Raw genomic sequence first — 25,856 nt, forward strand, 5'->3', positions numbered from 1 at the left:
CGATTAATTGTCATTGATACGTCGACTCAAAATCCAACGCAATTCCAATCGTCACTTTTGAAAATGACATTTTTATTTATTTATTATTATTGCCCTAAACTATGCGAGACTTATATAACAGATTGCAATTTTGTATGCAATAGTTATAATTAAATTATAACTATCTATCTATAATAACTAAATTTTTGTTACATATTATTACAAAGTGATATACAGGGCGTTCCAAAAGTTACTCACAATCGGAAAATGAGCTAGAAAGGAGTTAAGACAAAATAGTATTTAGTACTTATGGTTTAGGTGTTGATTTAATGGAAGTGTACGTTGTTCTTCATATTCTGGACACTGCTGGATTATACAGGGTGTTCGAAAAATATCTAACGATCCAGAAATAGGAAATACCTGACGACATTTCAACCAACCTTTCCCTTTGCAAAAAATGTTCTCCGAGACATCGTTAACGAGTTATTAACGAGAAACAGTGACCAATGAGAGGCGAGCTCGACTGGAGTAAGGTGGTTGAGCCAACGAATTTTTGCGTCCCATTGATCAATGTTTTTTGTTAATAACTCGTTAATGATAAGTCGCGGATAAAAATTTTGTAAAGGAAGAAGTTGTTTCAAATGAGTTTAGGTACTCCTTATTTCTATATCGTTAAACATTTTTGGGACTCCCTGTATTGTTCAGTTCTTGAAATTATGTTTACAAACGTGATGAAGTTTCTAGGCAATTTCCCCCAAATTACAGAAAAAAATATTAAATGTCAAGTTCAGGAAAAATTGTTGTTTCTAATATTTGTTTCAACCCAGTTAGTTAAAGTTTCTAATGATGTTTCTCAATGTTTGAGGAATACGGGCGGCTTTGTTTCCATAGAATATTGATAAATTTCGATTTATCAACAATCTTCATTGTTAAATCGAAATTATTATTTAACCGTATAATAAAGATAGTTATTATAGTTGAGCTTCTTTTTATTTATTGCAATAAAGGTTCTATCCTGTTGTATATAAAATGAGACCCCTCTGGACATTATTAATAGACTGTGGTTGTTTATACGAGTAAAAGCCTGTATGCATGTTCAAGAGAAAATAGATAAATAGAGAACCCTGTTGGATCTTCTTTTTCTTTACATTATTTTTAACGCCTCGATGTTATTAATAAAAAAATACGAGAGAGGGTATATTATTCCCTTGAAATGTTCAGAGTCTGCCGACAAATTTTTCACGATTTCTTTGATTAAATTGACGTTTATTTATATTTAAGTAGAATCAGACTGCGATACACAGACACGCGTGTTTCAAAGAATTTCTTAATACTTAATTAAATATTATTCATTACTATTGCCAGTCACAGTAACTACTATTTTTAGTAGCTGTAGTAATTTTTTTTTTATTAGCGAGGGGGGAAAATGCATTTACTTTTAATGTTATTATTAGTAGCAGTAGTAACTATTATTATTAGTAGTAATACTATTAGTAGTATAATGGTAAATATTATATTAGCTCTAGTAGTAGAAATTGTTACAATTAACTGTAGTAATAGCAATTATTATAATTAGTTGTGGTGATAGTAATTATTATTATCAGTAGTACTACTACTTATAGTAATTATTATAGTCAGTTGCAGTAGTAGAAATTGTTATAATGTTACATAGTAGTAGCAATTATTATTATTATTATATTAACCGCACGAGTAAATATCATTGTTACTACTAGTAGTTCTAATTATTGTAAATAATTATAATAGCTGAAATTGATACAGTTAATTGTAGTAGTAATAATTAAAGTTAATTATGACAGTAGTAATGTTTTTAATTATTACAAGAGGTATATTTATTAATATTAGCATATTTACATATTTAATATTAGCAGCAGAAGTATATTTACTAATATTACTATTAGCAACTACTGCTACTAGTAGTTATTATTTTTATTAACAGCTGAGGTAAATATTGGTTGTATTATTTGCTAGTAGTAGTACTAACGATTACTATCAGTAGTAATTATTCTACGTAGAATCTAACATGTACAGACGACTACTCTAACTTCCAATTATTCTAAATCACGACATACGGTGACATGCATAATTATACAATAGATCCAAAGGAACCTTTACATCTTCAATCATTTTTAAACAAAAAATCTATGTTTGTATATTTTCATTATCTATTATTTCTAACATAGAAATGTCCAAATACGATGTGCCGTTAAGTTTTTGTTTAAATATTGTTGAAAATGTAAAAGTTACCTTGAGTCTGTAATTATGCACACCACTGTATCAGGAAAAGGTGAAAGTAGAATGAGCCACTCGAGTGCAGACAAAGAAAATTTCACGTCCAATCGATTTCCAATTTTGCCTGCCATAACTGTCCACTGTTTCGTCACTTTTATGTTATGCAAATTGTTGAAAAATTTGTTATGTAGAATTGTTAACGCCGCTGATTCTATGCACCAGTAGGACAAGACCTTCGTGTACAGACACATGATTAATGTAGACTCTACTTTTTCTACGAATGTTTATCTTGCTTCATTATTTTTTAGAGTTCATTGAGCCAGTAGAAGTTGAGGTTTGGTCTCTGTTGCAAGTAGAACATGCCATATGTGCACAGACAATTCACAGGATTTAGAACTTTTACCTGGAAGCCCTTCTCAAACTGGAGCGTCTACGTATTAGTAGTGTAGATTTAGCAAAATCACGCCATTGTCTTTCCAACAATACTATACAGGGTAGCCCAAGAAGTTATTATCATTTTACAAATACAATAAAAAAATGTTTTCTTAAAAACTGTTGGAATTGAACACTTTTCATCGTTGCAATTTCTTAAAGTTCATGTTAGTTAAAGCTGCCATAACTTCTGACAATACTGTTTCTTTATTGTTCCATTCTATGAAAAATATCTCCAAATACTTTCAACAATCTTTCTTGAATAATTTTCTTTATTTATTTTCAAATTCATGTTAGCTACCACGTTAGAATTGCCATAACTTCTGACGACATTATATTTTTTATATTCAAAAAATTGTGCTTTATCTACAAAACATGAAAAATAGCTCCAAAACTTTTGAATAATTTTTGTTGAACAATGTTATTTAAAAACAATCTCGACTATTGTATCGTTTTTTACAGTTTCACGTTGGCTGTTATATTACAGCTGTCATAACTTTCTACAGTACTGTTATTTCTACATAAAAATAATCGTGTACATTTCTCAAACTTTGACAATGAAACCCTCTAAACTGTATCTTTCGTACGTTTATTAACATCGCTTTAAAAAATGCTTAACTATAGCACAGTATAACGAAGAAAGTTCCTTACAAAGTGCTCCATTGCGATTATCATAACTTTCGATGCCATTATTATATCCGCATGAAAAAATTCATACGTATTCCCGAGAGTTCAGCTAGCAACCCCGCGAATACTAACTTTTAGATGTTTATTAATATCGCTTAAAACAATTCTTAGTTGTAGCCTGGTTCACCGGCGGTTCTCTATAAAGTGCTTTTTGTTAGAGCTGCCATAATTTGTTACGGTAACGTTATTTCTATGTTAAAAAATTTGTACGTGCTCTCTAAAGATCGACGAACAATCCCGCGAACTTTGGATACTGTAGGGTTACCCGTTGTCTGTGCGAAAAAAAATTCCTGCGCGCCTCTTGTTCGTGCGGAGGCAACTTGTGCTCGGAAAGGGAAAATGGTGGGAGCCGTCGTACACATACGATTAACGGGCCGCGATCGATAATGTATTCCGCTCGAAAATAAACTGACCTATACCAACACCGATGTTACCACTTCCGCCGAGTGACCCCTCGTGTCTCGATAAATATTTACGCGGCTGCGAACTCGGCACGCAGTCGAGTGACTTTCGATCTATGGATCGCGAACATTTCTTCTCTGGGATCCACGTTTAACCCGTTCACGCGAACCCGCTGCCGAGCAACGACTTTTCCTATATTTTACTGGTAAACGAACTACTTACTTTAAAAATTTATTATCCTTCGAACGCATATTTCATATTCGCAAAATACATGAAAACTGTAACAACGAATGTAGGAACACTTTCTGTCATTTTATCTTCAAAAATATTTAAAACATAGCTTAATCACAATATCAAAAATATTTTAACAATGTCAGGTTATAGCTCGAAATTTAAACAATGAAATACGGAAAATTATATATAGGTATTTTTTGTTGTCTAAGTGAAAAATGGGAAAGTGTACTTGATAATTGATTTTAATAGCGACACTTGTAATCGCAGTTGGGATTATTCGAATATTTTAAATAAGTTCTCTGAATATAATTTTGTTCGAGAAATATTTCGATTAAATTCTTCGAATAAAATATTATTCGTATAATATTTTGATTAAATTCTTCGAATCATATTTTATTTGAATAATAAATAAATAAATAATCTTTCAGTAATATGTATCTCAAATGAATTCTTCGAGTGAAATTTTCTTTGAAATATTTTCTAGAGTTTATCAAAAATATTTCTTGTATAAAATGTAATTCGAAGAATTCGTTTGAAATATTTCTCGTAAAAATAGCGTCGAGGAATTTATTTAAAATAGCATCGAGGAATTTATTTTTGAAATATTTTTCGTATAAAATTGTATTCGAAGAATTTATTGGGATAAAATTTTATTCGAACAACGTCCGGCTCTGCAATATTCTACGGGCTATGAATTTTTTGGACACCCGTTAGAATGATGCTTTCTCGTCGAACAGTTACCAGGGAGTCCGCGGTAGAATGGAAATTTTTAAAGGCTCTCCGCGCCGGCGATTAGTGAAACGTAACAAAACAAAAACATTAAAAATACCTGGCGGGGCCATTAATGTAAGTAACGAGTTCCCATTTACATAATTGAATTTCCATGCACATATCCGCTGTCTAGTAATTATGTTCCTAATTTGTTCCCGACTGGACTTGATGTCTCTTTTAAATGGCCAGCGTTAGACGTTAAGAAATTCGCCGAGCAATTAGCTATCCAACAAATTAAGAAAATTCGTGAAAGTGGTTTTCCACGTATGTTAATTACACTCCGACTGTCACCGCTGTAACTTCTGGTAGCATTGCTATTCACGCATGCAACAATTTGCGTATTTTCCAGATAATTGAACAAATGATCTCATTAAGCGTGACCTTTTATATGTTTATTGATTTCATTATAAAAAAGTTCTCAACTGCGGCGTTGTTTTTCGATACATTGGTGCGAGGTGCTACGTTAGGGCTGTCATAACTTTTGATAGCATCACTATACTTACTTGAGAAAATTCATGTATGGTTCTGAAATATTGATAAACAAGTTTGCAAAATGTAACTTTTATATGTCAACTAGTGTTATTATAAAAAATTATGGATCATCGCGACGTTTTCCACCATGTTTCGATCAGCTCCTACTACGTTAGAGCTGCCATAACATTTGATAGCATCACTATAATTACTCGAAAATATTCATGCATGATCCTGAAATATTGACAAACAAGATTGTAAAACGTAATTTTTATATACAAACTAGTTCTGCTATGAAAAATTATGAATTCTCACATCGTTTTTCTACTATTTTCTACGAAGTGCCGCATTAGAGTTGCCATAACTTTTGATATAATCACTATACTCGTATGATAAAATTCAGGCGTGGTCCTGAAATATTTACAAACAACATCGCAAAATGTAACTATTGCATGTAAACTAGTTCCACTATGAAAAATTATGAATCGTCGCGAGGTTTTACGACAGTTTTCAACGAGGTGCTTCGTCAGTGCCGTCATAGCTTTTAATTGGCTCGCTATGCTTATACGAAAAAATCCATGCATGCTCCTCGAAGGACAAACAAACAATGAAAAAACGTTCGACTGCTGTACGTGAAGTGGCTTCGCTGGTAAATATTCAGCACCAGCGCATGGCCGGTCATTGAACGCTTTTTCCACTTGCCGCGAGTGGCTCGGTTTTTCGAGGTTGCGTTTTTTTCCGTTTGCGGAGCTTTCACGGGCCCGTTTTTACGTGGACAATGAGAGCGTGCACGGTTACGGAGAGGTAAAAGGGTCGCGATGCCAATGACACGGTCGCGAAAGAGGATCTCTTGCGAGCGAAAATAGAAAAAAAGGAAGGAAAAAGGAAAAAAAGGGAACGACAAGAGGAAAAAAAAGAGGAAAAAGATAGTAATTTGCAGGCAGTGAACGGGAGCGTAATAGCGCTCAGCCTTGACCATGGTTGGTCGCACGAAAGCGAACCTGTTTACTTGCTCCAGAAAATATCCGACGAACTTTCTAGCTTCGTTCGTTTTCGTTCGCGAAAACAGAAACTCGGAAAACTGTTCGGTTCATTTGTTTTTGCAAATGCAGTCCCTCCGGTGGGGAGATGCCGTGACTCGCAAAGGCGCCGTTGTTACTCGAAGAAAAACATCGTGTGTATTCTTCGAAGATTGTTTAACAACTCTAGAAACTTTGATCAACGTTTGTTTAATGATTACAATTGAACAAAATTCTTAACTATTCAGAATAATTGATCTTCGATAGTTACTCTACTCGTACTCTATAATGTGCTTCGTTAGAGCTGCCATAACTTTCGATGCCATCGCTTTATCTGTATAAAAAAAATTGAGAGTGCTTCTCAGATATTTATAAATAATTCCGCATATTTTAATTTTTGTACGTGTTTGTTAATATCGCTTTAAAAATATGTTAATTATAGTATAGTTTGTCGTTGGTGTCTTATAAAGTCCTCTGCTAGAGCTGCCATAACATTTAATAGCATCATTGTATCTGCGTGAAAAAATTCGTATATATTCATCGAAGATCGGCGAACAATTTTACATGGTTCAACTTTTGTATGTTTGTTAACTTGACGGAGAAGAATTCTTAACCATAGCATGGTTTATTGACAGCGTTTTACGAGGTGCTTTGTTAGAGTCACTCTAACGGCGTCGTTATTTGTATAGGGTAAAAAGTCGTGTACGGTCTTTAAACATTGACAAAGAAACTCTTCGTGTTTGATTTCTGCTGGTTTACCTATTCTATTTCAGAAAGTTCTTAATCATCGCGTTCTTAACCATCATTGTCTTTCGTCAGTTTCATATTATCTGAGCGTTATTGTCTCAAAGCTGCTATAAATTCCAGCAGCATGATCAATTCGCTATTTAAAAATTTCTGTTCGCTTTTCAGAGATTGATAAACGACCTTAAAAACTGTAATTATTGTTCGTTTGCTAGAATCTGTTTCAAAATTCCTAAACCACCGATGCGTTTTTCAACACTTTCTTGTGATATGTTCCCTTGAAATTGCCCTAACTTCTAGTAGCAAGATAGATCATTACCCTATAAAAAGATTCGTGCGTATTCCTCAAAGTTTGACAAATAATTCCATGAACTGCAACTATTGTTCGTTTGCTAGTTTCAGTTAAAAAGATTCTCAATCATCGATCCGTTTTTCGACAGTTTTCCATGACACGTTTCCTTCGCACTGCCATAACTTGTACTATCTGATCATTTCCTTATAAAAAAATTCGAGCGTGCTCTTCTCGACAAATAATATCGCAAAAGTTAGAGTTTCGTACGTTTGCTAAAGCGTCTCCAAAATATACCTTGCGAAGGTGAAATGGAAACGCCGAGCGGCAGGTCTAACGAAGAGTGGACGAAAAGGCGGCCATTTTAATGTTGCAAGTGACGTTGAAGAGCAAACGTATTAACTGGAGGCAGGGTATTATGACAGCGCGGAGTGTCGGGAAACGCAACACCGCTATTTTGCAACATCGGCACCGCCTCGAACCAGACGAAGCAGGCTTTGGTGTTGCGATACCCGGGGCTCGGTGTACTGATACACGGCCGAGACCGCCGGTCGAAACAAAAAAACAATGAGCTCCCTCGGCCGCCACAACACACAACAGGACGCACAGCCACCCACACCAGAGACAAAGGACACGCCGACAGCATGGCGGCATGTAAGCCGGCCGTCCGTGTGCCTGAACCAGACAAGGTCATTCATAAGTAGCTCAAGTTCAACTAATAGTATTGTATTACGATACCTGGCGGCCCTCTTCCTTCCGCCATCTTTCTCCCTCTATCACCTTCCTCCGGTATCTCCTCGCCTCCCTCTCTATCGTCTCGCTTCGTTCACATCGGCGAACAATGTCCGGCGAGAATTAATTATCGTCCGATCGACTCTGTTTACTCTGGATTCATTGTTTGTTAATGCGTCGGAAGTTGGTGCACTAGAAGTTAGTCGGCTAGTTAGATGGCTTAGCCGTCTAGGGTACCAATATGGCCGCTATTTTAAGTCGGAGATCTGAAATCGAATTTGCTTGGGAAATAGGTTATGTCGAGCTTCGACTTTGGATTATCCTTTTTAGTGACGACAAGTTGATGGTACAAATTTTGTTAAATAAGGGACAGAAATTATAAAAATTATACGGGAGCACGCTAAGGAGTAGGAGTTTCGTTTATCAATAATCTTAAGAGAATTAACTTTCCTCAAATATAGTCAGCAATGATATATCGTTATTCGACGCTATAATATTTAATCGTTAATCAGAGATCGAAAATTTCAAGTTAAGATAATAGTTTAGGACACCAATATGACCGCCATTTTAAGTCGGAAACATGAAATCGAATTTATTTAGATAATAGGTTACTTTGAGCTTCGCCTTTGGATTAATCCTTGTAGTGACGACAAATTGATGTCAACAATTTTATTAAAAAAAGGTTAAAAATTAAAAAATTATAAAGGGGCAATAGAAAATTGTGTTTATTAATGATCTTAAGAAAATGAACTTTTTCTTCGCTAGAAGATTTAATTGTTAATCAGAATGTAAGAATTTTAAACTGAGATAGCAATCTAGAATATCAATATGGCCACTATTTTAAGTCGGAGGCAAAATGTCGAGTTTTATATAAATCCAATAATAAATATAATAATATAAAAGTTAAACATTTTATTAATTTTTAGTTGGAGAGAATTTATAATTTACTATAGTAATAAGAGGTCCCAATGTATCCGCCATTTTTAATTAAATGTGAAAAATGGAATGAACCTACGATACAGCATTTACGTTTAGCATTTGATTATTATAATTAGTACACAGTCGGTGCTTCAGAGTTTGGAAATTAAGACAGTAATCTAGGACAGCGATATGGACGTCATTTCACATTGTATTTGAAGAATGGAATTTGCTCGGGAAATAGGTTACATTTACGTGCGAAATTTGATTAATACGGAATACCAATATGTCCGGTATTTTAAGTTGAATATGGGAGATCGAATGTAGGTAGAAAATAAATTGCATTTCCGTTTTCCGTTGGATTAATGCATGGTCAATGCTCGAGAATTTGTAAGCTCGAATAATAATCTAGGAAACCAATATATCCGTCAATTTATATTGGATATTGAAAATCGCATTAATTTAGGAAATCGATTGCATTTATGTTCACCACTAAAAAAATACTTAAAAATAATAATCTAATCTAGGATGCCAACATGGCCGCCAAAATATTTCTATGACCCGCGTTCATATTCAAGCAATAAAAGATTAAATTTAAAAAACATAAAACAGTAGAATATTTATTCAGTACTCGAATTAATAAATTTCTATTAAGATATAACCTTAATTTATAGTCTCCACGTTAGGGTAATGTTCTAGGACGTAAATATGGTTGCTACAATGTCTCACAACTCGAGGTTTTCGTATCTAAACGATAAAAGCGTAAATCAATTCAATGAACATAAACCGGCAGAATATTTATTCGGCAATTCAATTAATTAATCGTACGTAAACCATAAAGATATCGCAGGTTTAGTAGTTCCTATATTAGAATGATATCCTAGTTCCTAGAATACTAACATGGCCGCCAGTAACGACTCCACAGTTCGATATTTGTCTACGTAATATGAAACAAATTAACAATTAAATAGTCAAACGAATTACATACACAATATTAATAAAAATCAATATAATGATTGATTAAATTAATTTTAAATAATTTTTAGGTTAGATTATGCAGGAACACCATAATTTCTGATCGAACAGATAGAAACAACCATACAGAAAATAAATTACCGAAATTCTACAGACAATATCAAAACACTGTCTCTCGAATTGTAATTTCCTCAATCCTTGAACAAATAATTTATCAACAAAATGGCGGTTCTTGGAGCGCGAAAGAAATGTCGTTCCCAGTCATCATGGCCGCGTTGTGTTTTGCGGAACGAGACTCGAACGGTCGACCGTGGAAATTCCGCTAAATTCCTGATGGTCAGATCAATTTCGCTGATAAATTCGCACCTGCGGAAGAGGCGGAGTAGGGGACAGAGCAATTTTTCCCATAGATTTTCTCACGCTTCCTCGGGGGACACCGCTTGCATTTAGATCGAATCTCGCAGGATCTACGGGACGGGGCGAGTCCCGGATAACCGGGCTGTCTGAAATTATTGCGGAAGATCGGCGAGGAGATCGCAGAGTCGCGAAAGCTCGCAAGAACGAATGCCCCTATAGAGAGGCGGCAGCCGAATATCACCGATGGTAATTCACCGCACCGGCGCGAATAAATTACCAGCGGCTTTATTAAAACCCCCTAGGATCGAACGCGACCCCCGATAGGATCGATACCGGCTGAATCGCGAATCTCAGCCGCTACCTGCGCCCCATTGTTCTACCGTTCGTACCGCGATTTTAGTCATTCAGAAAGATTCCTTCGTTCGGGTGCTTTATCCTACCGGGCGTTCCAAAATCTGCGAACGCGGCTTCAATGTTCGTGGAAATATTTTGTTTTGTAATCGTTGTATAGTATTCGTGGGTGCAGATGTCTTGAGAATGCTTTTATTTGAATGTACCAAGTTGGATATTATACAGGGTGTTTCAAAGTCTAGGGATGGCAGATTCAATGTTCGTAAAAATAGTTTCCTCTTTAACAAAGACTTTAATGGCTAATACTAGTATAAATGTTCCCAAAATGTTTTTATCTTAATATATGCCATCAAGTTGAATATTATACACGGCGTTTCAAAATCTAAGGACAACAGTTTAAGTGTTCCTAAACATATATTCTTTCTTAACAAAGATTCTATAATATTACAATCTAGAAAGAATTACAATATACAATATTAGTATAAATGTCCCCAATGTGATTTTATCTGAATATACTTTAGCAACTTTGATATTGTTCAGGGCCTTCCAAAATTTGTGGACTCCAATTTTCATATTCGTGCAAGTATTTTATTTTGTATAAGTTGTATTATATACTTTTAGCAGGTACAGTTGTCTTGAAAATGTTTTTATCTGAATACATTTTATTAAGTTGGATATTATAGAGAGCATTTCAAAGTTTCTGGACGACAGCTTCAATGCTCGTAAAAATATTTTGTTTCAACAAAGATTCTAGTATACGGTACTAGTGAAAGTGTTTTGATCTAAATACATTTTATCCAGTTGGCGATTATACATAGCATTTCACAATCTGTAGATACAGCTACAATATCTGTAAAAATATTTTTGCTAACAAGGGCTGTAATATACAATGTAATATACAATATAGATTTCTTTGAAGTCTCTTCATGTCAAAAACATTTTATCAAATTGAGCATTCTACAGGGCGTTTCAAAATCTGTGGACGCTGGTTTTAAAATGAATACAGCACATAATTCAAAATGAAATATTTCTTCTCCAACTGTACGACTCAACAAATTAAATAAGTCCAAGGTTATATAAGGTTATTCAAAATATACAAGCATAATGAATAGAACACTATAGAAGGTGTTTCAAAATACAGAAACATAGCTTCAAGATTGAATTAAATTTAGTTTCTCGATTAATACGTTTGTAAGAAATAAAATCAGACGGATATTGTACATGACGTTTTGAAATACATGAGTATAATGAATAGTAAAGTTATAGGGTGTTTCAAAATACATGAACGCAGGTTGAGAACAGTATAAAATTTTTGGTTTCAATTAATACATCACGATCAAACAAAATGAAGAAAAATGAAACAAAATGAGGCAGAATGAAACGAGATGAATCAAAATAAAACAAAATGAGGCAAAATAAAATGAATCCAAATAAAACAAAATGAGGCAAAATAAAATGAAACAAAATAAAACAAAATGAAGCAAAATAAGACAAAATGAAAGAAAAGAAAAGAAAAACTGTACAGGGAGTTTCAAAAATCACAAACGTAGCTTTCGTCCAGTATAAAATTTCGTATTACCAACAACCATAAATTATGGCGATTAGAACCGATCCGACAGCGAAGTCGTCCGAAACGTCCGAAACCTCTAAAAGGAGTGAGCTCGATGTCGACAGATTTCATTGAAGGAACATAATCTACTGCACAAAGGCTTCTCGGTGTCCACAATGTAATCGCGCGGTGTGGAAAGAGAGTGGCCCGGTACGGCAGCGTCGGCGGAGATTCCATTCCATCAGCCTGGTTTAATTTCGTGTTGACGTAGGTCCAGGGCCGCCATTGTTTCCCATTTAACGGCGCGGCTCGGCGCGCGTTCGCATGCGTGGCGCTCGGATGCGAGCGGTTTTGACGCGCGCGGAGAGCGTCCCTTTGTCGGGCCTGGCCGGCCTCTCTTAGGAAGCAGAAACTGGCCACGCAGAAACAGACGTTGGACGCGCGCAGACGTAGACCGAAGGGTGAAATGAAAAACACCGTGAAACCCTCTCTCTCGGCGGGTCGGCACGCACCGGCGCGACGTTTTTCCTCTGACGCGTTCAGGGCCGTCGAGCACGAAAACCGAGCCCCCGTTTACCTTTTGCCCGCGCGCTCGATCGGGGCCACCGACGCCGATCTATAGGGTGTTTACCCTTCTATTTATGGGCTGGCTCTCGACCGAGCCCCACGCGTACCCAATAATTATTGCCGTTTATCACGGTGCGACGACTTCTGTCGCGAGCCGCGTCCCGCCGACACTTCTGTTTCACTCGGCCGAATTCGATTTATAATCGTTCCCGCGTCACTCCCGACAGCCGGGGTCGTTTTTATTGGATGCTGGGTACACTGCACAATGATCTGGGAAACAATTTTATGGCAATTTTTCAACTTTCATGTTTGAACAAAATTTGTCTTCCTTCAGCGTGTCTCGTCCTGTTCTGAACATAATAAGACAGGTCATACAGGGTAGTTCAGACAACCTGTGCACCTTCTGCAATTTCCAAAGCATGCATCGGGCAACAAATTTTTTGATACAATAGTAGTGTTATTTAAAGGGGCATAGTATGTACTGTACTTATTTTTTATAAGTAGAGCTGTTCCAGAGATTTAAAAGTAATTTCTTTTTTTTAATTGGAGTGCTACATTTATTGTACAGAAATATGGACGAATATCGAATTCTAAGTAAAAAAGCATTGACCTTTGTTAATCCTCAACCTAGTAGTAATTTTACTTTATTTTTTGAACATCCACCTATAAAAAAATATATAATGAAAATTCATAGAAGTTTTGTTAAGAATTAATGAGGAAAATACAAAATATAATTTAAACGCTGCTAGATATACCAACGTCTGCATTTCAAAGTTCGCACAAACCGGTTTTTGACACGTTCGATCAACAACAGTCAGATATCTGCAGATTTTTACTAACGCGTTACGTTAATCAATTTCGATGTTAATATTATCGATATTTTTATTTAATTCTCTTGAGATTTATTTTTATTCTTTTTATTACTCAATATATTACATTTTTTCATTCGGATGAGAGTCTCACTTTACTCTTTGATGGCGACTAACAATTGAAAAGAATATGATCATTACTTGCTAGTTAAATTATATGTTATGTTATACTATTATATAATACTAATACTTATATATACTATTATATAATACTAATACTTATATATACTATTATATAATACTAATACTTATATATACGATTATATGATACTTGATAGTTAAATTAATTACTTGACGATCAATTTTATTTCTCGGTAGTTAAATTAACTGCTCGGTTTGATTAGTTTAACTTTATAACATGAGACAAAAACGTTAATTCGTATATAAAATTAATGGATTGCAATTCATTACGGTACAGCAGGCTGAAGATAAGGATTTCTAAGTTAAGCTAACAATCTCGGCTACCATTATGTCGTAATCAGGGAACAAATAAAACAGAAAATAGCAAAACATTAATGCAATAGTTAAATTAATTTATTAAAGTTCAGTAAGCTTTCGTAGACTCGAGTTACGACTTTCTAGGTTAGAACGGCGATCTGCGCCGCCAATATGGACGCCGCCAGAGCCGTCTCGTCCCAGCGTTTATACATTCAAATGCTGAACCATTACATCAGTTTAAAAATCGAAAATAATTCAGTTAAACAGAATGAAATTGAAAATCTCGCCGAGGGTTTTCGCTCAGCCTGTACCCTCCAAGCAATGTATTACAAAGTTTCCAATAGAAGCCGAGCAAGGCGGGTTTGATGGTGGCTCGTAAAGTGCGCCATATACGGCGAAGACCGATTTAGAAGGTCGTGCTTTGTCGATTTGCTCGGCGCAGTTCGATGTTTGCGCTATGAGTCCAGTTTATCGCCGAGTCTGAACGTCCCGAGCCCCACGCTGACTTTGACGGAAGGTCTTTAAAAATCCTAAATAAAACACACAAGGGCGGGGAACAGTCTTTCTCAGCCAGCTGCATCTCTGTTTACACGATCGCGCGATTTCTTTCAGGCGGGGCTCGAAGTTAACTGTAATTGAACCGTACGGCTCTTATAAATAGAACTTATTTGGTAAACTTTTAACTTCGGAATTATTTAGTTTTCTGTTACACGTTCATACTCACATTTACGCTTTCCGCTTTGTTATGAAAGATTTGTTTTAATGGTTGCTTTGTATTCGATTGATAAATATTTTGAATGGACAGCTATTTATTAATAGATATTTTATAGTAAAATATTAAAGTTTCTGCTATTTATTAATATGCTCGATATTGTTTAAGGCACTGAGAGCAGGATAAATATAGATGGGTAAGCGGTTAATAAATTATGAACGTACAAAATAAAATAAAGTGAAACAGAATAAAACAAAAACCATACAGAGTGTTTAAAAATATGCAAACCCATCTTTCAGACAGTATAAAAATTCCTGTCATAAATAAGCATGAATTCTGACAAGTCCAAGTTGTCTATCTATGCATAAATTCGTGGAATAAATGTTTCAGCGGATTTATCACTGTTTTCTTAGAACAGAATAGTTGTTAACATTTAATTTAGAACTTATACACCTTCATTGAAGTTCTGTTTTCATGGGACCCGAGGGAATGCACGCATCCCGAGACTCGGTCCGAGGAAAATAGACTTTTGTTTGTTGCTGAATATTTTTATATTCGGCCACAAGTACCTATATATTTATAGAACAGTATATCGCGATCCCATGACACGCTGGTCTTGCTTGGTAAAAGCTGCTCGACAGGTTTTTCCATGCGTTCTGCAGTGGACGCCGCTGAATAATGCTGTTGCGCAAGCCGCACGGTGACTGCGACGGTTTTTTGGCCGCTGTTGCTGGAGGGACTCGCGAATTTCACTCGAGCCTCATTAAAAATAAAATAGAGAAAATTATCAAATATGTGGGAGCAAAAGATTAATCGTTATTCGCCGTAAATTATTCTATCTGCTCGGTCGAACAATTCTTTATTCGACTAATTCGAAAATTCTCTGTTAGAATTATTTGAAAATTCTCGGTTCGAATAATTTGAAAATTCCCTGCTCGAATAATAATTTGAAAAACTCATATGAAATAAATAAATTAATGGATTATGAATAAATACTTTATATTCTGTCATTTTTACTCAAATCAGTTATTTTTAGTATGAATTTCTATACGAATAAAATCTTATTCGAATGAAATTTTATTTGAACAAATTTTGATAAATATTACCTACGAATTTGGATAAATTGTTATGTACACTTTGTACTCGATTGATTCTTAAATTGAATTAATAAATATTTTATTCGAATGATTATCTTATTCCATAGTGTCGAATAAAATTGTATTTGAATGCATTTTTGTCTAGATAAATGTTTATTCGATCTAATATTTAGATTTTTAGATTTAATATTTAGATTTTCAAATTGGATATTTAGACTTTCAGATTGGATATTTACTTGATCAAACATTTTATCGCGAACAAAATTACAGTCGAATCAATTTCTGTCTAGATAGATTTTTACTTCGCTAAATACGTAGATCTTTAGATCGAATATTTGTTCCATTCCGAATAAAATTTTTGCGGAAGCCTAGCAACAAAAATTCCATGTATCATTATGAAGGAACTGCGCGAAAGATTTACGCGAACGAGATCGCTATAGTGAGCCCTCGCGGAGTAATGTCAGGAGCAAGGCTGGGCGGGAAATTCGGTTATTTAAACGTGCAACTGTTGCCGTTTATAAATTCTCGGAGTTCGTCGCGTGTTTCCACGATGCCGTGGATCGTCTACGCGACACAGAGGGTGAGGGGAGGTGAGTGAGGGAGAGAGAAAGTGAGAGAATCTCAGGCGAGCCAGCTTGGCCTCGCGTATTCGTGGAAATGAATTTTCTGGCTGCGAGGAGAGAAATGGCACTCGCATTCGTCGCGATCCGCGCGGTCGTTCCGTTTCGAAAGATATTACGTCTGCGCCTCGTTTTCTTCGCCGGCGGATCGCGAAAATGGCGGAAATTCACCGGTGCCGCGCGCCATATGCAATTTTCACCGTTCTGAGACGGTCTTGGTTAATTCCATCAAGGGATACCTACTCTTCCTATGCGCATAGCCGACAGAGAACAATAGCTTGCGTACGTGAATTCTTTGTGAATTCCTTACGCACATATGTAATTCATTTATGTGCCACTCTTTCCTCTCGTATGTCCCCTTTTTTTTTTGTCAATTAGTAATTATTAAACTGTGACCCAAAATTATGTTGCTTCTTGGAAATGAGGGGTTCCGGAGGTCATTCGAAGTAACTTTTTCCTTAACACTAGAACTACCGACGATTGAGGTATACCTACTTCTACTGGAGGGGTCAAAATGACTTGTTTCTTAAATTACCAAGACATTTAAGAAAAGACAGCAATTTTTAGTTTTTATATATTTTTTATTTTTATGGACAGAAATTGAATACAATCTGAATAATAACAGTAATAGAATAGGAAAAATTTATAAAATACTTATGCATAAAATGATCGACTGAAAGTAATCTGAGGAAACTTGCCTGCAATAAATACTGCAAGTAATGACCAAGTCAAACAGTGTAAGTCGTGGGAAAAACATTTTTTGGTTGTTGACATATTTTTGAGTTTGAAATATTTTCTTTTACGACTAAAGGTCGTGTCACAATAATTTCCACGATACAACAGAACAGTACCGAAAAACTATGTTCCGTGGGGGTGGGGGGGTCAAAATGACTCATCTCGGTATATGTAGGTATACAAAACATAACAGTTTTACAGAATTAATTATTTGTATATCTTAGAAAAAGTCGTGCAAAATTTTCTGAAACAAAATGCAACTGAAATGAGTTATAATTTTAAAAAAGTCATTTTGACACCCCCCCCCCCCCCTCGTAGTTCCAGTGTTAAAGGAAATGCAATTCGCAGCTTCGTTTACGAGTTATTAATGAAAAGCAGTGACCAATGGGAGGCGAGCTCGACTGGCGCGAGGCGGTCGAAGCCTCGATTCGCTCATTGGCAGTTTAGACGGTGCTCTCCAGGTTGTAATTTTCGTTCCGTCGAATCTGTATTGTATCAATATACAACCTTATGCCAAATTCTCTTAGAATAGTTTCGTTCCAGCCAAGTATTGATTTATCGGAGCAATTAATAGCAAGAAGCTAGTTAATTTGGTGTAAGATTAAGTTTGCATGTTGGGACGCAAAGAATGCTTGCGCTTCCGTTCTATGATGGCCTGAAAATTCGCTTCCTGTGGCTAAAATTATATCTGGCCGATTGTTTGGAGACGAATGTAACTAGTACAATGATTGTATATTTTCGATGGTCTGTTATTATTGACTTTATTGAATTTTCTTACTTTATTGAAATTAAATTAAATTAAATGAATAAATGAGATAGACTAGATAAGATAAGATAAAGTAAATAAAATAACATAAACTAAATAAAATAAAATAATAAAATAAATATAGTAAGGTAAAACAAATGAAATAACATAAGTTAAATAAAGTGAGATAAAATACATGAAATAAGGCGAACTATAAATAAGGTAACTTGAACTAAATAAAATAAAATACAATAATTTCTATAATCAATTCAAAAAATATATAAAATTATACTACTACACTCGATGATTGATAAGGCCGATTACTTAACATTTCAGTCGCAGGTATATCCAGGTTCAATGATCTCAAACTCTCTGTTCATTATACTCCTTGGATTCGTCTTCCGATGCTCTGCAAGAATATCGGCAACGATATACAGGGTGTCGTATTAAGAAATCGTCGTAAACACAAAGAGCGACCCTTCGAACAAGATCGTGTCGCGTGTGTGGTGCAAATCTAAGAATATGCCCGATTTTTCTGGTTCCAGATGGTGGTGGTGGTTGATCGTCGAGGGGAGGCGGGCGGCTACAGTGTCGAGGGCGATGCGGTTAGCAAGCGGGGTGGCTCGAGGAGGTGATAACGACTTCTGACCTTCCGTGAGAGACCCTACCGTGGCGGAGACGAGGGCCTTGCCATCGATCGTCAAGTGAAAGGCTCACCATTCAGAGGAAAACGAGCAGGAGAAGGCGGAAGAAGAAGAAGAAGAAGAGGAAGAAGAAGAGGAACAAGACGAAGAGGAAGACGACGAAGAAGAGGAAGAGAAAGAGAAAAAGAAGAGGAAGAAGAGAGATAGAGGGAGATAGAGTGAAAAAGGAAGAAAGAAAGAGTGAGAGAGAGAGAAGGAGCAGGATAGAAGGCGAGCAACTGAAGGTGAACGGTCCGCTGAGGTGGGGCTAGAGCAAAGAGAAGAACGAAAGGAAGAAAAAGAAGAAGTGGACCGGACGGAACCTTGAAGAGATCAGTCCCTTTCCCCTTTGGCGTTCGCCAGGATACGAAGATATTCCCGGTGTGTGTCGCGGGAAACGTTTTAAGAACTTCTACCTTGACAACATATACCTCGTACGAACAAGTACCTTCAAACTTAAACCTCTTTTTCGCAGCGCAATAGTGCCTAGACTCCTCCGAAAAAACGTAACTACAAATCTAATAAGCTAAGAGAATGAGAATAACGATAAAGTAATAACACAAAATATTATTATTAATATTATTGCTATTATTATTATTATTATTAATAATAAAAACAACAACAACAACGTTATATAAATAAAAATATAAATAAATAAATATATAGAAATATTATATATACTCGAAAAAGAGAGAGAGAGAGAGAGAGAGAGAGAAAGAAAGAGAGGGAGACAAGAGGGAGTGAGAGAGAGGGAGAGTTTATGAGATATCTATAGTCACGAAGAGACAGAGTTTATTATATGCGCGTCGTCTGACTCTCTCTCTATATGCTCGCGGCCGCTTATCTGTACGGTGCACGTACTCGATAGAAGCCCCGATCATTCACAAGCATTTCAACACGCCGTAGGAGAGGATCTCTATCTGAAGATAGAGAGAGAGAGAGAGATAAAGAGAGGGATTTCCTTGGAAAGGAAAATCTTCTTGTTGATAAAACGGTACCTCAAGCCCCGCCCCTTTTTTGTTCTTTTGAACCCACCACCCATCCGAGACACCTGCACCCCCCATCCCGTTCCAATCGACTCCACGAACCAGGACAGCGAAGTACCTGCAGACACAGATATATTTATAGCAACTAATATTAACGATAATTTATGTGCAACCGAGACCGTGGCCGGGGATCGCGGCTACGACACCCGGTGTACAACGCCACCGGCGAACGGCGAAGAGAGTGATTAAGATTTGCATACGCACGCGCGAGAGAGTATTCGTCGATCGAGTGCATCGCGAAGAGAGAAGAGGAGAGAACGGAAGTGCCGCGAACGCTTGATAATTCTAGGCGACGGACGGTTAGGAGCACTGCTGCCTCGTGGCTCGTCTACTCGCCGGTGCCCTTGTTCCACAGACACCAGGTACGTACCTGTTCTCCTTATTTTCGAACTCCTCGCGTCTTTGCGAACTGAACGATCGTAATCCTACCATGGGTCGATATTGACCCGCCGTCATCGGTCCGGGATTTCTCGTCTTATGCCCACTAGATGCATAATCGATTGGCAAAGATGTAGACGTTTTAGGTCGCGGTTGACCTAGCCATCGCCAAGCAATTAGTCATTTCACGTTCAGTAGACATCTTACTGATCCTTTAATCCTTCTTGAGTCTTTAAATTAAATAGTATTAACCTCTCAGGCACGGCTGTAGACGCGTATTACGCATAGACGACACAACACCGCAACGTGTAACGGGCAATATTGCTCTCTGCGTGAGCGCATTGGAATAAAGTTTTTCATGATTAACCTCTTCAGAGATACTGCCGCACATGTGTACGTTTGGTTTTCTTAAAATTATGATTATTCAATGTGTAAAGAAAATGAGAGCCAGTTGACAAACTATTCGCTATAGAATTCCTCAACGATACCAGAAAAACCTCATCGAATGAAATGAAATGGATGATAAATAAAAAAAGAAGCAATTAAATAGATTTTCCTTACTATAAAAATTCATCTCTGAAGAGGTTAGATAATAACTTTTCTTAAAGATATGATTCATATACTTAATCTTTAATAATTTCAATGATTAGTAATACGATTGAGTATGATATATTTTAAAGCACGAAACATTCGTAAAAATTATTATAATGGCGCGTCGTTCAGAAGATAACATTCGCGAAAGTCACTATAGTGGCGGATTGTACCTAAGAGGTTAATGTGTGGATCAAAATTAACCTATCGCCGATCGAGAATTACTCATTTCATATCCAGTAGAAGCATGATTGAATATAGGAAAAGATGACACTTTGGGTTAGAGTTGTGCCATCCGCTGTCAATCGATAGCCATTCCGTATATCATCCTATCGAATTCCAGAATAATTTTTGTAAACACGTCGACAGTCGGAGATTAGCAGCAAAGAACTCTGACAATTGAATTCTCCACATAAGACAGCGAACATTGGTAACAATAATTTTAATTTGTTGGTGTTGTTCCTTTATATTTTCCCGTGTCGTACGTCACGGAGACAGCTTTCAACTAACCCGGAAGTTCGAAGTTGCCAAGGTCACCGGCGACGACAGAGAGCACGCGGAAGTACAGTTAGCCGCCGATGGAAGTTGCGGACGTTTCGTTCGATCCGCGATCCGGAAAGAGGAAACTTTTACCGCGTTATATCTGGCCGGGCGGATCTTTATTCTCGGGCGGTAATTAGCAGGTTCGGCGGACGAAAAGAAGCGGGAAGAGGCCGAGAACAGTCCAGTCGCACGCTCGCTCGCGAGTGAAAGGTGGCCGACACCTCTTTTCGTGGCGTCATTATCGGCCCCGTCGATCTTCGTCCGCCGGAAATTATCTATACGGAATTCTTTTACGATCGCTGCTCGACATTCGGCCGCGTCGGGCCCCGTTCGCTTTCACCTCGGACGCGACGTTTCGGGCAGAAATGGGAATACGCTGACTTGGGATAGGATGTCCCAATTGCTGTCGCTTTGAACTCGTCGCGCAACTTTAATTAATCGCGTCAGACGTAGCTGAGTCTAAAAATTATACCAATTTGCGGTGTAGCGATGCTTAAGCTCTCGCTTAATGAGGAAAATCTTTTTACGTAATAGATATTGTGTGCGAGCTGCTAATTAATTGAAAATATATAAGCGAGTGCAGTAATTGTGAGAAGTAGGTAATCGTATATAAATGAACGCGATGATAGATAATATACGTTGATTAAAATTATGTTTGATGGACATCCCATGTCGTACCTATTACGACAGTAATATGTTTAGAAAAAAGAACATTATCTCCCCAGTGCTGCTATCGCGAATTACTATATTACTAAAATGACTTTTAAATACATGAGTTTATTATTTATTGGAACAGAAATGAAACAAACGTTTTATATGATGACTTTTTTTTGTTCTCTGTTTAACATAGTCACATTTTGCATACCTTAATGACAAATTCGCCTATTAGTATATTGAATATTTATAATGAATATTTGTAATGAATATTTATAATGAATATTTATGGCGACTACTTATAAATATAAAATGGAGTCCAAGTTTAACGTTCAAATTATTTATCTTCGTAACCTTCCACGCATTATTTCACCGTTAAGTTTAAATAAACGAACTAGCAGGGTCACTGACAGTAATTGGGACACAGTTATCCCATCTGCCTACGTGTACATCTACTCAATTATTTCTGCGAATTGATTTTCGCGAATCGATCGTTCGTAAAAAGCGGCAGACACGCAGCGCGAGCAGACGCCAAGCTGCGTCAAAGTTGTTCGAGCCGCGCGTCAATGTTGCTCGAGCTGCGGTAGGTGATCGCGGTTTTTTCATCATTGTGGCGAGCTAACGGATACCTTGGCGAGTCGTTTCGATCGCTGCCAGCATAGAGTCATTGTCCGGCATTTACGTGACGAATTTCCCGTGCTGCTCGTCTTCGCGGGTGTCGTTCTGTCGTCCACCGCTACGCTATTCGCATTTAAACAGCTTTCTAAGAAGCTCGACCAACTAGCTGACGACATCGACTCGTCTGTCGATATTGCTGCGGCCGTTCCTACGGGTCGTGGTCGATCTATCCTTCCTCCGAAACTCCGGATCGCCGAGGAGCCGTCGTTATTATACGCGCCGACTCTAAACCTCGTTTCTTTGATCCGTGAAAATTGAAAAGGTATCTCGACTTTTGGAACTGCTTGCCGAATTTTGTGGATAAAATTAGCCCTCGGGAAAAATAGATTTTTCAAATAGTTTATTATTACTTATGCAATGAAGAATTCGGCAAATTTATTTTGCTTGAAATAGTAGTTTCTAAAATGCAACAACTGTTTTTAGAATTTCACTATACAACTTAAATTGTTTTTAGATGATAAAAAGTCCAGTGTTCTGGACCATAACTAGTGTGTGTGTGTGTGTTTTTTTTTTAGAATTTTGCTACTGCTTAGAATGACGAAGGAAATAAAGAACGTTCATTTCTTGACCTTTTTTATCTGAGTCTGTAATGAAAATTTAAGAAACGCTTTTTATAAATCTTGGTAAGTTATATGCGAGCTGAAAATCTAGAGATATAAATATCGTCTAGTTGCTACTTTGGAAATCTATTTTCCCCAGTCCTGGTTAAAACTGAGTAAAATTGTCGCTATTTTCTATAAAACGGGAATTAGTATGAGAAAAATGTATTCTACATTTTTGATGCAATTTTTAACGGAGAACTGCCCGCGTCCATTCGATTATCGATCTCTCGCGCGTAAATCTCGCAAAATATCCAAAAATCTCAGCGAAATCTTCGAATAATACACCGGACGCTGCTAGAAACATTTCTGCATGCAAAATTTCCCGAGAATCGTCGCCTCCGTAATTTCAAGGTCGCTTCTCGGAAAATAAATATTCTTTAGGTTGTCGCCTGTAGTTTTATTTCAGTTTTTACGACTTAACGCGAAGTCCTCGCTAGATCTCTCGTACCGTTCGCCAAGGCAAACGCGAGAGTGAGTTTCCCTTTGTGTGTTGGTGTGTTAGGCGCGCTAATCTCGACGCGCTTGGGCGATAGCGATTTTTCGCATCGGCATTGTGCAAACTGAAATTGTTTTGAACTCCGGATGGAAAGAGAGAGAGAGAGAGAGAGAGAGAGAGAGAGAGAGAAGAATGATCGCTAGATACGACACCGAGTGATCGTGGCCGAGCAAACATCGCGACCGAAGGAAAAGAACGTTCGGTTTTACAGTTAGCGAAAGCTCGTTGGGATTCCCGGCACTGGCCGCTCACACGTGCTTCGATTACCTCGTGCCTGTCCCATGGAACTGCGATCGTGATTTCGAACCAGCTCCCTCGGTCAATCGCTCGCGACACCGATTATGGCGCGGCGAAATATCAATTTTCAATTGGCAATTAACCGCGCCGAGATTCCGACGCAACCGTCTTTTAATTTGCGACTAACGAGTCTCGAATATCTAGCAATTTATGGTACGCTAAACTCGTTTCATTCGAGCCCATAACAAGGATTCTATGCTGGTAATAATTATATTTGGAATTCCTTAGTACACGCCCCTGTAGCATGCTTCGGCTCAGGAGGCTTGGCACAGTTTATTTACTTGAAATTGCTTTTGAACGCTCACAGTGGTTAAATTGTTTAGAAATTTTTCAAATGTTATGTCGTGTCTTAACGAGATCAGTGACACGCCCAGTATAAGCCACGCCTTGTATAAGTCAAACCCGATATAAGCCACGTCCAGTATAAGGTATCATAATTACTAAATACCACGTACTATCATATTCCTAATAGTTTCGATATTGTCTAACCTTTTCCGCCACTTTTTAATTAACACTTTGCCGCAGTTATAGTCTCCGCCCACAAATCCTCAAAGCAATAAGAGCTGCATAAAGAATTTAAGTCTTCGGTCTTCGTCCGATTAAATGTTTACAGTTGTAGGCCACACCCCTAACTGGGGGAACCCGTATCAGGTATCAAAGTCACGCCCACAGAACTTTAAACGTTTCACAAATTTCTAGAATCTTGTACCTGGAGCATATTGCTGTTTCGATTATTTACGGACGAATTTATTTATTTAGTCATACGTGAGAAACGGTATAAAGTATCTAGGTACAGCAGTCTCCAACGGAGTTTACAAATTTCTAGAAGTTCGAACATGATTTAAATTATTATTACAGAGTTTGACGAACTGTCCAACCCCTACGTCCTCGGGCCAATAAGAGGCCGTACAGGGACACGCCCACCATTCTCGAATAATTTCACGCATTCCTATAATATAGAACACAATTTACGTTGCTGGTTTTGCTTCTGGCAAACTGTTAGTCGCAACATCGGACCACGCCCTTCAGTCCTGGGACCAATGAGCGTCTCGGTGACACCTACAAATTCCGGTCAGTTTTTCAAATTTCCTGAGATTTGAAGAGGTCCTAATATTGCTGTTCAGACTTTTGACGAATCGTCGATGAGAGATAGCTTCTTGTTGGAGCCACGAGGGTCGAAACGGTGACGGGAGGACGCAAGTACGCTCGCAGGAGCGTGCCAGCGTGCCCGGTTACGACACTTGTTTTGTGACCTGGATATCTCCGTTGCTCCACTCTATACCCACTACCTCGTATACCCAGTTGCCCCCCCCCCCCTCCCCGCGAGTCCCTTTCCCCAGGCCACTGTCACCCCTGCTCCCGCAGCTCGGCCGAGAGCCGTCGATGCCATTCGAATATCTGGTTCACCGTGCCTCTCGACCACATGCCGCGCCGACCACTGCGTGTCACCCCTCGTGATTCACCCCTCAGCGACCGGTGAATTCTCTTACTTGTTCCCCGAACACCCTGCGACCTCGTCCGTGACCTTACCCTAAGCCGGTGCCGAGACTAGGTGGACCGGAGACGTCCTTCTTCTAATTGCGATCGCTGCCGCCTCGGGACTTCATCATTCCCTCGCAGTACCAATTTGCTAACGATTCGCATAATTCAAATCTAACTCCTCTGACACCATCAAATATAATCTTGCAGCCGTGGCAATTTTTAAAATTTAAAAACTTCATCAATTTTCGCCCCTCGTCGGAGAAGGTACTTCTTTTCCGGCCGCGATCGCGGTTCCTTTTATCCTTGCCAATTCCGTAGTGCAGAAAAGTCGTGGTGCAAAAGTATTTTCTCATTAGCAAATGGGCATGTACCGTCGTTCGTTAAATCCCATGGAGCCGCATAGATGTCCAAAGAGAGACGAGACCGACGCCAAAGAGCCCGCGGTGCGCGCCGCCGAGCAAAA

At 37.8% G+C, this 25,856-nt stretch overlaps 1 protein-coding gene across 2 annotated transcripts in view; it reads left to right on the forward strand.

Moving 5' to 3' along the window:
* Positions 1-25,856, forward strand: part of Ecr (ecdysone receptor) — a 225,254-nt gene that overhangs the window by 22,242 nt on the left and 177,156 nt on the right. For both annotated transcript variants that reach the window (XM_078185642.1, XM_078185644.1), the window contains exon 2: positions 18,489-20,034. The gene's annotated coding sequence lies outside the window, so the exon portion shown is untranslated. The remainder of the gene's footprint in view (positions 1-18,488; positions 20,035-25,856) is intronic.

The sequence above is a fragment of the Augochlora pura genome, chromosome 7, assembly GCF_028453695.1.
Source record: "Augochlora pura isolate Apur16 chromosome 7, APUR_v2.2.1, whole genome shotgun sequence".
Taxonomy (NCBI): Eukaryota; Metazoa; Arthropoda; class Insecta; order Hymenoptera; family Halictidae; genus Augochlora; species Augochlora pura.